General features: G+C 42.7%; 1 protein-coding gene across 1 annotated transcript in view; it reads left to right on the top strand.

Annotated features, from left to right (window-relative positions):
• Nucleotides 1-234: 234 nt before the first annotated feature.
• Nucleotides 235-11,529, top strand: part of si (sucrase-isomaltase) — a 138,626-nt gene continuing 127,331 nt past the window's right edge. Inside the window, exon 1 of the mRNA XM_079573199.1 lies at nt 235-375. The gene's annotated coding sequence lies outside the window, so the exon portion shown is untranslated. The remainder of the gene's footprint in view (nt 376-11,529) is intronic.

The raw sequence follows: 11,529 nt of genomic DNA, 5'->3' as shown, positions 1-11,529 counted from the left end.
GGGGTGGGGGGGAACAGAATTCCAATTGTGCATGTGTTGTGTGCGCTTACGTATTTATAACACAAGGGCAGTGACGCAGAAAGTCGGTGCATACTGATGAGGGGGAGCTGAAGAGAGGCCCTCTGTGTTGGCAGGCAGAGGCGAGGGCCACTAACAACAAGTCATTCACCTCATTTAGGCCACACTCACATCCCGGCCCCCGAGCTCCCAACTGTTAGGATTCTGCAAACATGAGCAAGCAAATCAAGGAACGGCTGAATAGTTTAGGGGGGAAGAGTTGTCTCCTCTCCAGTATATTAAGAGGTTGGATATGTTTTATTCCAAAGAGGCGTCGGACAATAAGTGGGTAAGCCCAGACACTGCTCCGGTTTTTAAGTAAGTAAATAATGTGTCTGGAAATGCGCAATTATTTCCGTTTAGAAAGAATAAGCCTCACTTAAGGCGAGCTACACACTGCGTGATTTTATTGTCTTGGGTGTCATGTGTCAGGAATGTGAAATTAGAAGCACACCAGTTTTGAAGATGCTAAATCAGGACTACGTTACCAAAGTCTGCCAGAGCAAGTTTCAGGCTCTGTAGTGTGTTTTAAGATGAGGCATCACTCTGCACTTGACTGGTGGCGCTGGCGTTCATTTTTTTGTTGGTTATATAGATGAGCTGTCTTTCCCACGCATGAGTAATCCTTTGTCACAGATGGCAACTTAAAGTGCATAAAACATGCTCTGTGGTGCCTCAGAATTTATATTGATGAGTGAAAATGTATTTGACCTTTATTTAACCACGAAACACTGCTGTAGGTAAGTTTGCTTGGTGGAAGGCTGATTTTCTTCATTGTCAAAAGACCAAGGGCTGGACCCTCCAATTTTAGGCCAAAGTGAAGCATAATTTTCTACAAATGCCAGTGATATACAGCATATGGTCTAAATGGCTGTTCTGCCACAAACATTTTAAAGGAACAGGCCACCGTTTTTCCATACTGAGATATGTTCTTACCTGAGCTTAGACGAGTTGATGCGTACCTGTCTGGTCTTTGTGCGTGCCCGTAGAAGAGCGTGGTCGCTTCTAACTTCAACTCCGTTTGGAGCAATAGGAAAATGTTGGGAGAAGCCAAGTGCTAACTACATCTTTGGTCATTTTGCGTGACAGGTACGTATCAACTTGTCTAAGCTCAGGTAAGAACATATCTCAGTATTTAAAAACAGTGGCCTGTTCCTTTAAGTTTCAAGGTATTTTTCACATTTCTAGTATATTTAAAGCAGTACGAAGTAACTTGTTTACCTTAATAAATCCTTTTCGTAGTCCCTCTGGGGGTAATACAAGTGTTAATGGGATGATTGATCCCCTGGTGTCTCTGGCCAGAAAACCACAATTGCAACTTCCCTGCCACCAGGTCGGAGTCACCAATACACACTAATGGAATCACGAAGAAGAAGCTAGCAGGCTAATGGGCAAAGCTAACTGCGGGTTGGCGCCACTTAAACAGTATTTACAGCCAAGTTTGAGTGAAAAAAATGATCTCCATTGTGTAACTGGATGTACAATATCCCTCTCTCCCTTGGTCTTTTCTGTCAGCGTAGTGTTTACTCTCACGGACAATCAATGAGTAAAAAAATGCAACATGCTACAACACTTGCAGTGGCGCTTATGGCTTTTAGGGGGGCCAGTGACGTTGCCTACCCCTGACGTAAAATGTTTTAAAACTAATTCTCATTTCTAAACATGACCTGGCCAAATTTTGATTCAACTGAATGTCTTTACACCTACTGTACACCCTTGATCACTCTACTCACTCCTGGGGTACAGGAGTGTGACAAGGGTCAAGTGTCCTGCCCAAAGCCAAGGACACGATAGCATGATTTGAAAAGCTCCTTCTAGAAAAACACTTTACATGCTGCCGCAAACAAGAAAAAATTACAACTCAAAATTTAATTCAAAACTGGTTTGACCGACGAGTCACGCGCCCCGGAGATCATTGTGCTCCTTTCTCCTGCATCAAGTCTGAAAGCTGTTCTTAAGAGGCATTTTTGTCTTGGCCTTAAGTGCTGTTCCCGTCGAACTTTTATTGTAGCCTAATAGGTTTTTGTAATTATCCTCACAGTCATATAGTAATAGAGATTCCATAACTCCTCATGAGTCAGCAGAGAGGTCATTAAGAGACGGAGGCAGGATGAAAGAAGAGAGGAGAGAGGCCGTATTCTATATTTGATTCTTCCCTGCTTCTTGCTTAGTCGCTCGATCGATACATCTGCATATTATGGTTAAGGGCAAGAACAAGAAAGTATGGATTCAGAGCGGCGGAGGACTAGATTGTGTTTCCTCGTGCACGGGGGGAGACAAATGGAGGCGAACGGAAAGTGTGAGGACTATGGATTAATGATAAGATGTGAGGGCGTTAACGTCTGTGAGAGATAGAAAGAAAAATAAGAATGAAAGGTATAAAACTAAAGCATTACTTGAAAGGAATACAATTCATTTACAGAATAATAATGCAAATCTCTTGAGAAGGATGATAATACAGTAGTACCCACTATTTTGGTCATGACAACAATGTTACTTACCAAAGCAAATATAACTTAAAGTGACAAACCTCTATGCTGTGTATAAGCATAAGCAAATGGACAACATTCCATTGCTTATTCATACTTTGGGAAGGCTTAAGTGTTACAGTGACCCTCCGGACCTGCCCATTATGCTACAGTGGAGGAGTCACATAGGGAAAAGGGTTTTATCTTCTTCACGTTTAGCATTTAGGTCTGATTGAGAAGTATTTGCACACGGGCAAAACAGTGCGTGCTAAAGTGGTGTAGCATTTAAGATTGTTGTCTCTCATAAACGCTCAAAGGCCACAGAGCAAACATATTTATATACATCAGATTTGGGCCACTTATAATATACATTATTTATAATGATTACACAATATCAGATTGCATGTGCTGTTTATTGGCTTAGAAAATCAGGATTCAAATGTATAGACCACAAGAGGCAAGCTTAATCTTATGAGCTAAAGACATTTGAGACCAACACATTTTTTTTTTCTCTGAGACACTGAAGAGGAACCAAGAGCCCCCCTCACCGGCAGCACAGTGGAGGCATCACAAGAGGAGCTACAGGGAACAAAAAAGGGACAAACGAGGAGGTATCCGGACAAGACTCACAGCTAAGCCACACATGCCTTATATTGTTCTGGCCAATGGACGCTCACTGGAGAATAAAACTGTTCTTCACAGAAGGTGGTGAAAGACTAATGTGGAGCAGAGCGAGCAGGAGGAAGAGGAAGAAGGAGGTGGAGGAGCTGACTAGTGCAGGACACCACGCTCTGAAACGGGGACAAACCCAGGGGGCGCTGCACCATTTCAGGGGGATAAGAGGAGCACTGTTTCCCCGACCTCCAAAAACATGCTGGTCAGGTTGTTCCACAGTGACGGCTCAGAGGCTCAGGACTAACACCTGAACACAATTTTTATTTTTATTTTTTTAGTCACCCATAACATAAGTAAGTGCTTTATTTGTCATTGTACAATTGGACAACAAAATGATGTCCAGGTGTTGGGTTAGTCCTGAGCCGCTGACACTGAGCCGTCACTGTGGGCCCACCTGACCAGCATGTTTGTGGAGGTCGGGGAAACCTGGCTGCCTTCAGTGCTCAGAGCACGGTCTCGCTCACTACTTTCTCAACATCCCTAAACTTGAAAATCTTTATATAGCAGACCTGCAGCCTATTTGGAAGTACCCTGGTGCAGTGTGTGTGAGTGAACCAAAATGTAGCCTCTCAAATCTATTAAAATGGTGCTGCATTCTCAAACAATTTGGGGGACGTGCTTTAATGACTGTGACTGAGGTCTCTCAGCAAAAATGACACAATGATTGCAAGCAATGAAATACTTGTTTAGGTCAACAATTTGTGTGTGGAAAAAAAGCAATAGGAGAACGACAAATATATGGAAACAAAAAAGGTGAGAGTGGGGATTGATGACACAGAGCAGGTCTGCAATCATCGGCAGTTCTGCTAAAGCCATTTGCGCAGACAGGAGAGGCCTATACATAAGAGAGAGAGGGAGGAAAAATGGGAGTGACAGACAGAAGGAGGATTTGCTGTCTCGCTCGCAGATAAGCACGCAGCTTTCCTGCTATTTTTCTATTCTCTCCCAGTGGCACAGTCAGAATACACACACACATGGAGACGGCATGCTTTGGGCCAATTTGCTGAGATTTGTCAGTGTTCTCTGCAGCTATAGAGTGGACAACCCTGTGCCAAATGTATGAGATGACAAATATTGAACTGTACCTTTGCAAACGATGGATAAATGCAACAAAAAAGTATATAAAATGAATACGTACATAAGTCTATTAAGTTCTGCAATGCTCAGGATACTTAATGGTTGTGGCACTTCAGTTTCTAAAGGTCTGGACGTCATTTTTGGTGCAAGAGCGTCTATAGTCCCGTGCACAGTCCACGCCGCAGCGCGACCCCGTCTGACCATCAAAGGTGATATTGTATCCCTTTCATGTAGCGGACAGTCCCTGACCACACACACGCGCTCCCTGTTCTGCTGCAGCGGCTCTTGGCACCTGACAAAAGTTCACCCTTTTGCCGAGTTACCATGGCAACGGGGAGATTGGTTGTTGCTACCCGTACAGCCCGACTCCCCAGCCCGTGAGGCAGGAGGAGAGAGGACAACGGCAGCTACGGGATCCTGAGTGAGTATAATCAGGATGTGAAGCGGATAGCAGAAATGAGTTCATATTTCTAAGCATTTGGAGCAATCATTGTTTATGCTTAGGTCATGGGATACCGTAGAACGTTTCTCAATGCTGTTTTGTTCTTCGGTTTATCAAATCCAAGATTGATTCTCTGTGAGGTAAAAGTGGTATGATGTAATGTAAGCTTGAGAAAAGAAAACAAACAAGAAAACTTAGAAAGTTAACAAAGCTAACCAGTATCTACGCAGCTAGAGTCTCAACGGAAACGAGAAGGAGAGTCCATATAACTCCAATGCTTCAGTCCGGGCATTGGTTCCCAGTGAAGCAGCGAATTGATTTAAAATGTTCAATAACTGGAAATGGACGGAATTGTTTTGTAATGTTCTGTAATTCTTTTCTAAATACCTGCCTTCAAGACCGCTCAGATCACAGGATAAAACAGGCTCACTCTGTCCAATATCAACAGTGTGGTGTGGAGCCTTGAGCCACTGCACCTTAGAATAAACTGATGACATAAAAGACAAATATTCTTGTTTTTAAATCTTGCTTCGTTTATTTCTTCTTTTTTGCAGGGAAAAAAAAAGTTATTTGTACATAATCTACCTTTTTGTGACCCAATACCAGCCTATGAGTGTTTAGCATGGTGCCTATACGTTCAACCAAAGAGGCCTCTATAACTCTCCCGGATCAATTATTTTGATCCTGGAAATGTTGTAGATTTTCAACCAGGAACTCTAAAAACAATTGATCCAGGAACATTATAGAAGCCACTGTGATGGGAAGTAAAGACACCCACACCCATACAGCCACCGGGTCAATTAAAGGGACTATACAGAGTTTAAAAATGTTAAAATTATGTATTTTCCGCCCCCTACATGTTCCAGCAATGTGTAGAATGAGCCCAGACCTGTTCACCACAACTCACTTCACAACAAGTTCCATCAGGCACCTCTAACGCCTTAACTGAGCATTAAAACAGCAATAAAAACGAGACAAAAGTGTGACAAAAACACGACAATAAAGTGATAAAAGAGCAACAAAAACGTGTCAAAAATATGACATAAAAGTCATGAAAAAGTAAAAACAAATTTGAAGAAAACGCAACAACAAAAAAGTAAAAAAAAAAAAAAAGTACTCCAGTCCAGAAGCTTTTAGATTTGGGTAAAGCCAAGTGAGGGTTTAATAACTGAACTCTCTTGTTTTATTTGTATACATTTCTCATTGCTGTCTGTGAAGCGGATTGAATGAATGCACTTTATAAAAAAAAAAAAAAACTGCCTCTTGCCTTTTCAGGGGAGTCTTGGCCCCAGAGGGAAACCTATTGTACATATTTGTAGTGGTAAGGGAAAGAGTAGCACACGGCGGAAAGGCAAACGCGAGGAGAACATGAAAAGCCCAGACTTGTCCTGCAGAGTTGAGCGCTCCAGCTCTGTAATTGATTGAGTAAGAGTGTTGTTCGGAGGCCTTGACTGTTGCATGCCGCTCTTATCTGAATGTTTTACAGGCGGGTCGGATGACACTACTTACTTCCTACTGAACAAGTGTAGCTCCATAAAATACACAGTGAACATGGTGGAGTTGAGCGCAGTTTTTTCGTGTTTAGACCCTCTTTCATCTTCCCCGCTTTGAGCGAGCGGGAAACAGGGCCAAGTGATCACAGGCTGCTCCATCCAGTTAACAGCAGCCAAGATCACAGAACGTGCAACGCAACAAGGCAATGACTTAAAGAAACGCGCTGGTAATGAGATCTTCTGCAATCTGCATCGCACAGAGCAACTGTATGGAGGAGGGTCAGGTCTGGAAGGTTCGCTATCAAGCGCACTGGACAAACTCACTGTAATAACGCGGTTGATAATTAAACAATAAGGTCTGTCGGATTGTTTGTAAATACTTCATAAACACGATTTTTCTGTGTCTCCTTTTGTGAAGTAAACATGTTGTATGTGAGAACTTTCAATTGAAGGCCTTGATTTCAGAGAATTGACATTGTTTTGTTTAATTTTTGATCAAGTTTAATGTAATTTCTATGGAATTGATAAGTACATGTCACAGGGAAGTGTTTTATAAGTTTGAATATGACAGTGACCCAGGAAGAAACAGTTTATGGTGAAAGTAACCAAAAGTGGGAGCTGTATGTGGTGTTACCAAAAAGAACTAAACAATGTTCAAAAGGTATTAAATTACAATTTATTAAAAAGCCAATGTTAAAAACAGGCAAGCAACAGGCAGCAATCCAGGACAGAACCATCTCCTATGAGGCTCCACAGTCCATGCGGTAAACAAGGGTGCGGCCAGCGGGGTCCTCCTGTCTCCGGTGCACCTCGACGATCCCCCATTGCGGGAGGCGTCCACCTCTGGATACCTGGGCAGAGGGACAGAGCACAGCAGGGCGCATGCACCACCAGACCCCGTCGCCATAGGCCAACATAGTACCCACCGTGCAGGTGTAGTTCCTCACTCCGCCACTGCTGGTGTTTCGCGTCGCGGTGCTATCCCCGGGTTGTTCCTTTACGCACTACCGTGCACTGCCGTGCTAGTGCCCGTGCCGCTCACCCCCGTTGCAGTCGCCTGCTCCTCCGGCCTCACCAACGTTGAGCCACCCTGCTTCCTCATCCACGCTCCGCATTTCCGTCCAACTCGACCTTCCGTCCGTCCCCACGCACTGCTGCTGCCGTGGCTGATGTGGGCCTGACACTCTGGTCCCCAGGCCCCTCGAACACATCTCAGCCTTCCTCCATGCCGTGACTTCGCCAGCCTGCAATTGTATTTATTCGTATTGTTATGTGTCTGGAAAAATCATGTATCCAAGTGCCTAATAAGCAGAAAAGTTTCACCTGTGAAAATGAGAAAAACTTTACAATGAGGTAAGGAAATGTGTCTAACAGCTTTTTCTGATTATGTCACAGTGACCTCTCTGAACTTTCCCTATGATCTTTTAACATTTCACCCAATGTTATCCAACTGCAGTAAAATGAAGTGAAACATCCACAAGAGTTTATTCTCATACAAGTTCATCTTTGTCCTTAATTACACTTCCCACTATTTTCAAGCTGAGCAGTTGTAATTTAAAGTTATCCTTAAGTATTTACAGATGTATAATTATCTATGAGTGACATATAGTTTTGTTTAGGGTAGCCTATCTTCAACACTAATATGCAGTGCCAGTGTTTTTTTGCCCTCATCAGCACATTCTGTTTACGATAATTAGCTGCCAGAATGTATTAGCCTTCATATCAGTGTCGCAGTATGTAAAAAATAAAAAATAAAGTCCTATAGCTTTAAGTTGGAAGTGAGCGAGCAGGGCGGTTCTGGGGCTAAATAATCTTTTATGCACGAACACACACGAAAGATGAGACTCACTACGGCAGCTTTTCTCACACAGATATATGAAATAATGAAATATTGATACGCTGCAGACTGTGAGCGGCTCAGCGCCAGTAGTAAATTTCAGAACTGAACACATGAAAAGCCAGCAAAAAGTTCCACGTAATAACGGCATTGAACTGTGGGGCCTTTCTCTATAGAGCACAAGGTTCACTGCAACGTTTGCAATGTGTCAGATTCTGATGAGTTCAGCCCAAAAGAAAAGGATCTCGAATAATGGTTAAAGGAACAGGCCACCGTTTTTTCCATACTGAGATATGTTGTTACCTGAGCTTAGACGAGTTGATGCGTACCTGTCTGGTGTTTGTGCGTGTGCTCAGTCACGCCAAAAGACCAAAGAAGTTGTCAGCACTGAGCCTCTCCTCCTTTCCTGTACTCCTTGTACATATCAGCTTGTCTAAGCTCAAGAGCATAATCTCAGTATGAAAAAATGGTGGCCTGTTGCTTCTAACTTCACCCCCGTTTGGCCCCATAGAGGAGAGAAGGAGGCGATATGCTAGCAACATCTTTGGTCTTTTTTTTCGCATGACTGAGGGCACGCACACAGACCAGACAGATACACATCAACTCATCTAAGCTCAGGTAAGAACATATCTCAGTATGGAAAAATGGTGGCCTGTTCCTTTAATATGTAGATGATGTTGGTGCACCACGGATCCCTTTGAGAGAATGACTCAGGATTGGTCAGGATTGGTAGCGTGAAAAAATTGAATGTTTTATAATTGTTAAATAGTTGTCCAAACTGTCCAGGGGCATTTTATTTGCATTTTCAATTGTGGAAAGGCACCATTTGGGCGTCAGAGCACATAGGTATTACATGGAATAAACTGGTACAGGAAAAAGACAACAACAAATGATTATAAGCAACTAAATATGAATTTAATTATAGTGTCTTAAAATTGCAAACAACAAGACAGTCCTGGGTGATCATTCCTAGAATGCCTACAGGGAAGTCTGTTAGGGAATTCCTTAATGTGCCCAGTAAGTAATCCATCAACTTGGATCCTTTGACCTGGGTAAATGTTAAAGTTTGGCATTTCACTGAACACTTTTGTGCCACACAACAGCGACATTGAGGTAATATTGAAAAATTGCAATTATAAACTTCAAGGGGCTAGATGCAGGTTGGTTATTTTATGCTTGTTAAGTGCCTTTCTTAGTCACTACGCCAAACCCCGCACTTAATTGGGTTGGTGATGTTCAAGGCCCCCCAGCAGGACTTTACTCAAGCACAGAAACCACTCCAACTTTTTGTTTCTTTTGTTTCTTTTATTGGGGTAGTTCCCAGCAGGTAAAAAACCTTTAACAAATGGACACACAAAATTCACAACTTAGATCAAACTTCTAAACTCAGATTGGCAAAGTGGAAATCACAAAAATCATCAGTATTTGCTTCTGCAATTTACTTTATTTTCTCTTAACTTAAATCCATCACAGGCATATTATCTGACATATTCATTTGCATAAATTGACATATTCATTTGCATAAATTGTTTACGTTCCTTTAAACCAAATTGTTTAACGTTTACTTTTCTTTTGTATAACAGTTTCCTTTAAACCAAAGTGTTTAAAGTAATTGAATAAGTTCCTTCTTTCTTTCGTTATTTCACAATAAACACAACCAAACACATCTCAACCAAACACATCTCCACCGGAGAATACGTCCTAACGAAACCATAAACATAAATTGGTGTTCAGTGTTCATCGTGCGTAATGCAACCATGACGCTCACAAACGTAAACACAAACACATGCGCTACGTGTGAGTGATAACTTTCGAACTCCAGTTCATTCAACAGTTCAGTGAAGGAGGGGTTTCTCTTACCGGCAGTTTCTTCGGAGGTCTTTACACGTAACAACACTGCGTAGTGGTAGCACACAGTTCAGATTGATCTGTACTCCAGAGACCATAGCTTTTTGTGTATTCTCGGGGCGCACAGCTGATTGTCATTTCATTCACCGCACCTGCTGCGGCGCGCACGCAGACAAGGCAGAGTGAGTCACGTGACCGTTGCCGTGACAATGCTCACTACTGCCACCTCAGGTCTCACACGTAACTGCAGCTTCTATATTTAGCTCATGCATGGCGGCAATTCGGACCCGAATGAACAACTTTTTGGGTTGCAGTGCAGGATTTTAGCAGCCATTGTGGTGAACAGGTCTATTACTGGAACATGTAGGGGGAGGAAAATACACAATTCTAACATTTTTAAACTCCGTATAGTCCCTTTAACTTTCCCCATTTTAGATATGTGAATAGCATGTACATATTTTGGTTTATCTCTCCATGCTCTTGCCATTTAAAGATGTCATCTGCATAACCTCTGTAAGGACAAGAACTATCCATTACTTTTAAGGAAACACACTTATCGGGTATTGACAAATACCAATACTAGCATCAGAAGTGAAAATGCTCAGCTTAGATTGACGGATTTCAGCGTTCTCATTATTTCATAAGAGTGAGCATTTCGTCTGGCTCTCCTTGTGTTGGAGGCAGCCTCAGAAACATATTTCCCTGAGGAACGATGCAGCAAAAGCCCTCTATAGGGGTGTGTGTGTGTGTGTGTGTGGGCGTGACTGTTTAAAGACATTTCCCTTATATTCATTTGTATTGCCGTTCTTTCCCTGTGGGGTTTCTGTAACATCTGTGCCAGGCTTGTGGAGTAAAAAAAAAAAAAAAAACCTGCATAATGGCCACCTGCATCTCACGGCTCGACTGGCGTCTTGTCCTCGCGACGCAGGATTACCGAGAGCGACCGGCGTTACTGCGTGATGACACTGTCCCCCAGGAAGCTAAACGTCTATATCAACATGGACACTCCATTGTTATGCTGCCATTTCCCGCGCTTGATTCATGGCGAGCAGAAAGCAAAGATAATCAGGTCCCCGGTGCAAAGCTTTATCTCATGGCATTTGTACTTTCTGTGCCAGGAAGAGGAGACGCTTTCACTGTCCACCCGGGCGGCGTAATGTTGATAGTCTACTGTGAATGCAAAAATGCTCTCAAAGAAAAACAGTCAGTGAAAAGTTGGAATAAGAACAAAACTGAATGCATTTGTTCGGATTTATTTGAAAAATCCCATACAAACTTACTCACAGTGGGTTTTAAATTTAGTCATCTGGGTTGAGATGTTTCACCTCGCATTCAGGAGGCTGTTTCGGTCATCTCTGTCCACTTTCCAGCATACATTATTCAAACGTTTTGGTAACACGTTTGAGCCTGTACCCGTGCCTGTTTACCCTAAGTGCAGGAGAATGGCCTGAAATGTTTGTGTTAATAGTTACAATTGCATATCTTTTTTTTTAATGTTCATAATCTCCTGGGTGATAATGCAACCTGTCACTGGAATTGTTAACATCCTGAGACAGCCTCCCTCTGTTTTTCAGCCCATTTGAGTGTTTAGGACTGGATCTGACGGACACAAAAACACACACACACACTCTT

Source organism: Gobius niger, assembly GCF_951799975.1.
Source record: "Gobius niger genome assembly, chromosome: 1".
Classification (NCBI taxonomy): Eukaryota; Metazoa; Chordata; class Actinopteri; order Gobiiformes; family Gobiidae; genus Gobius; species Gobius niger.
The sequence above is the reverse complement of the archived record's forward strand: the minus strand, read 5'-3'. Positions and strand labels throughout refer to the sequence as shown.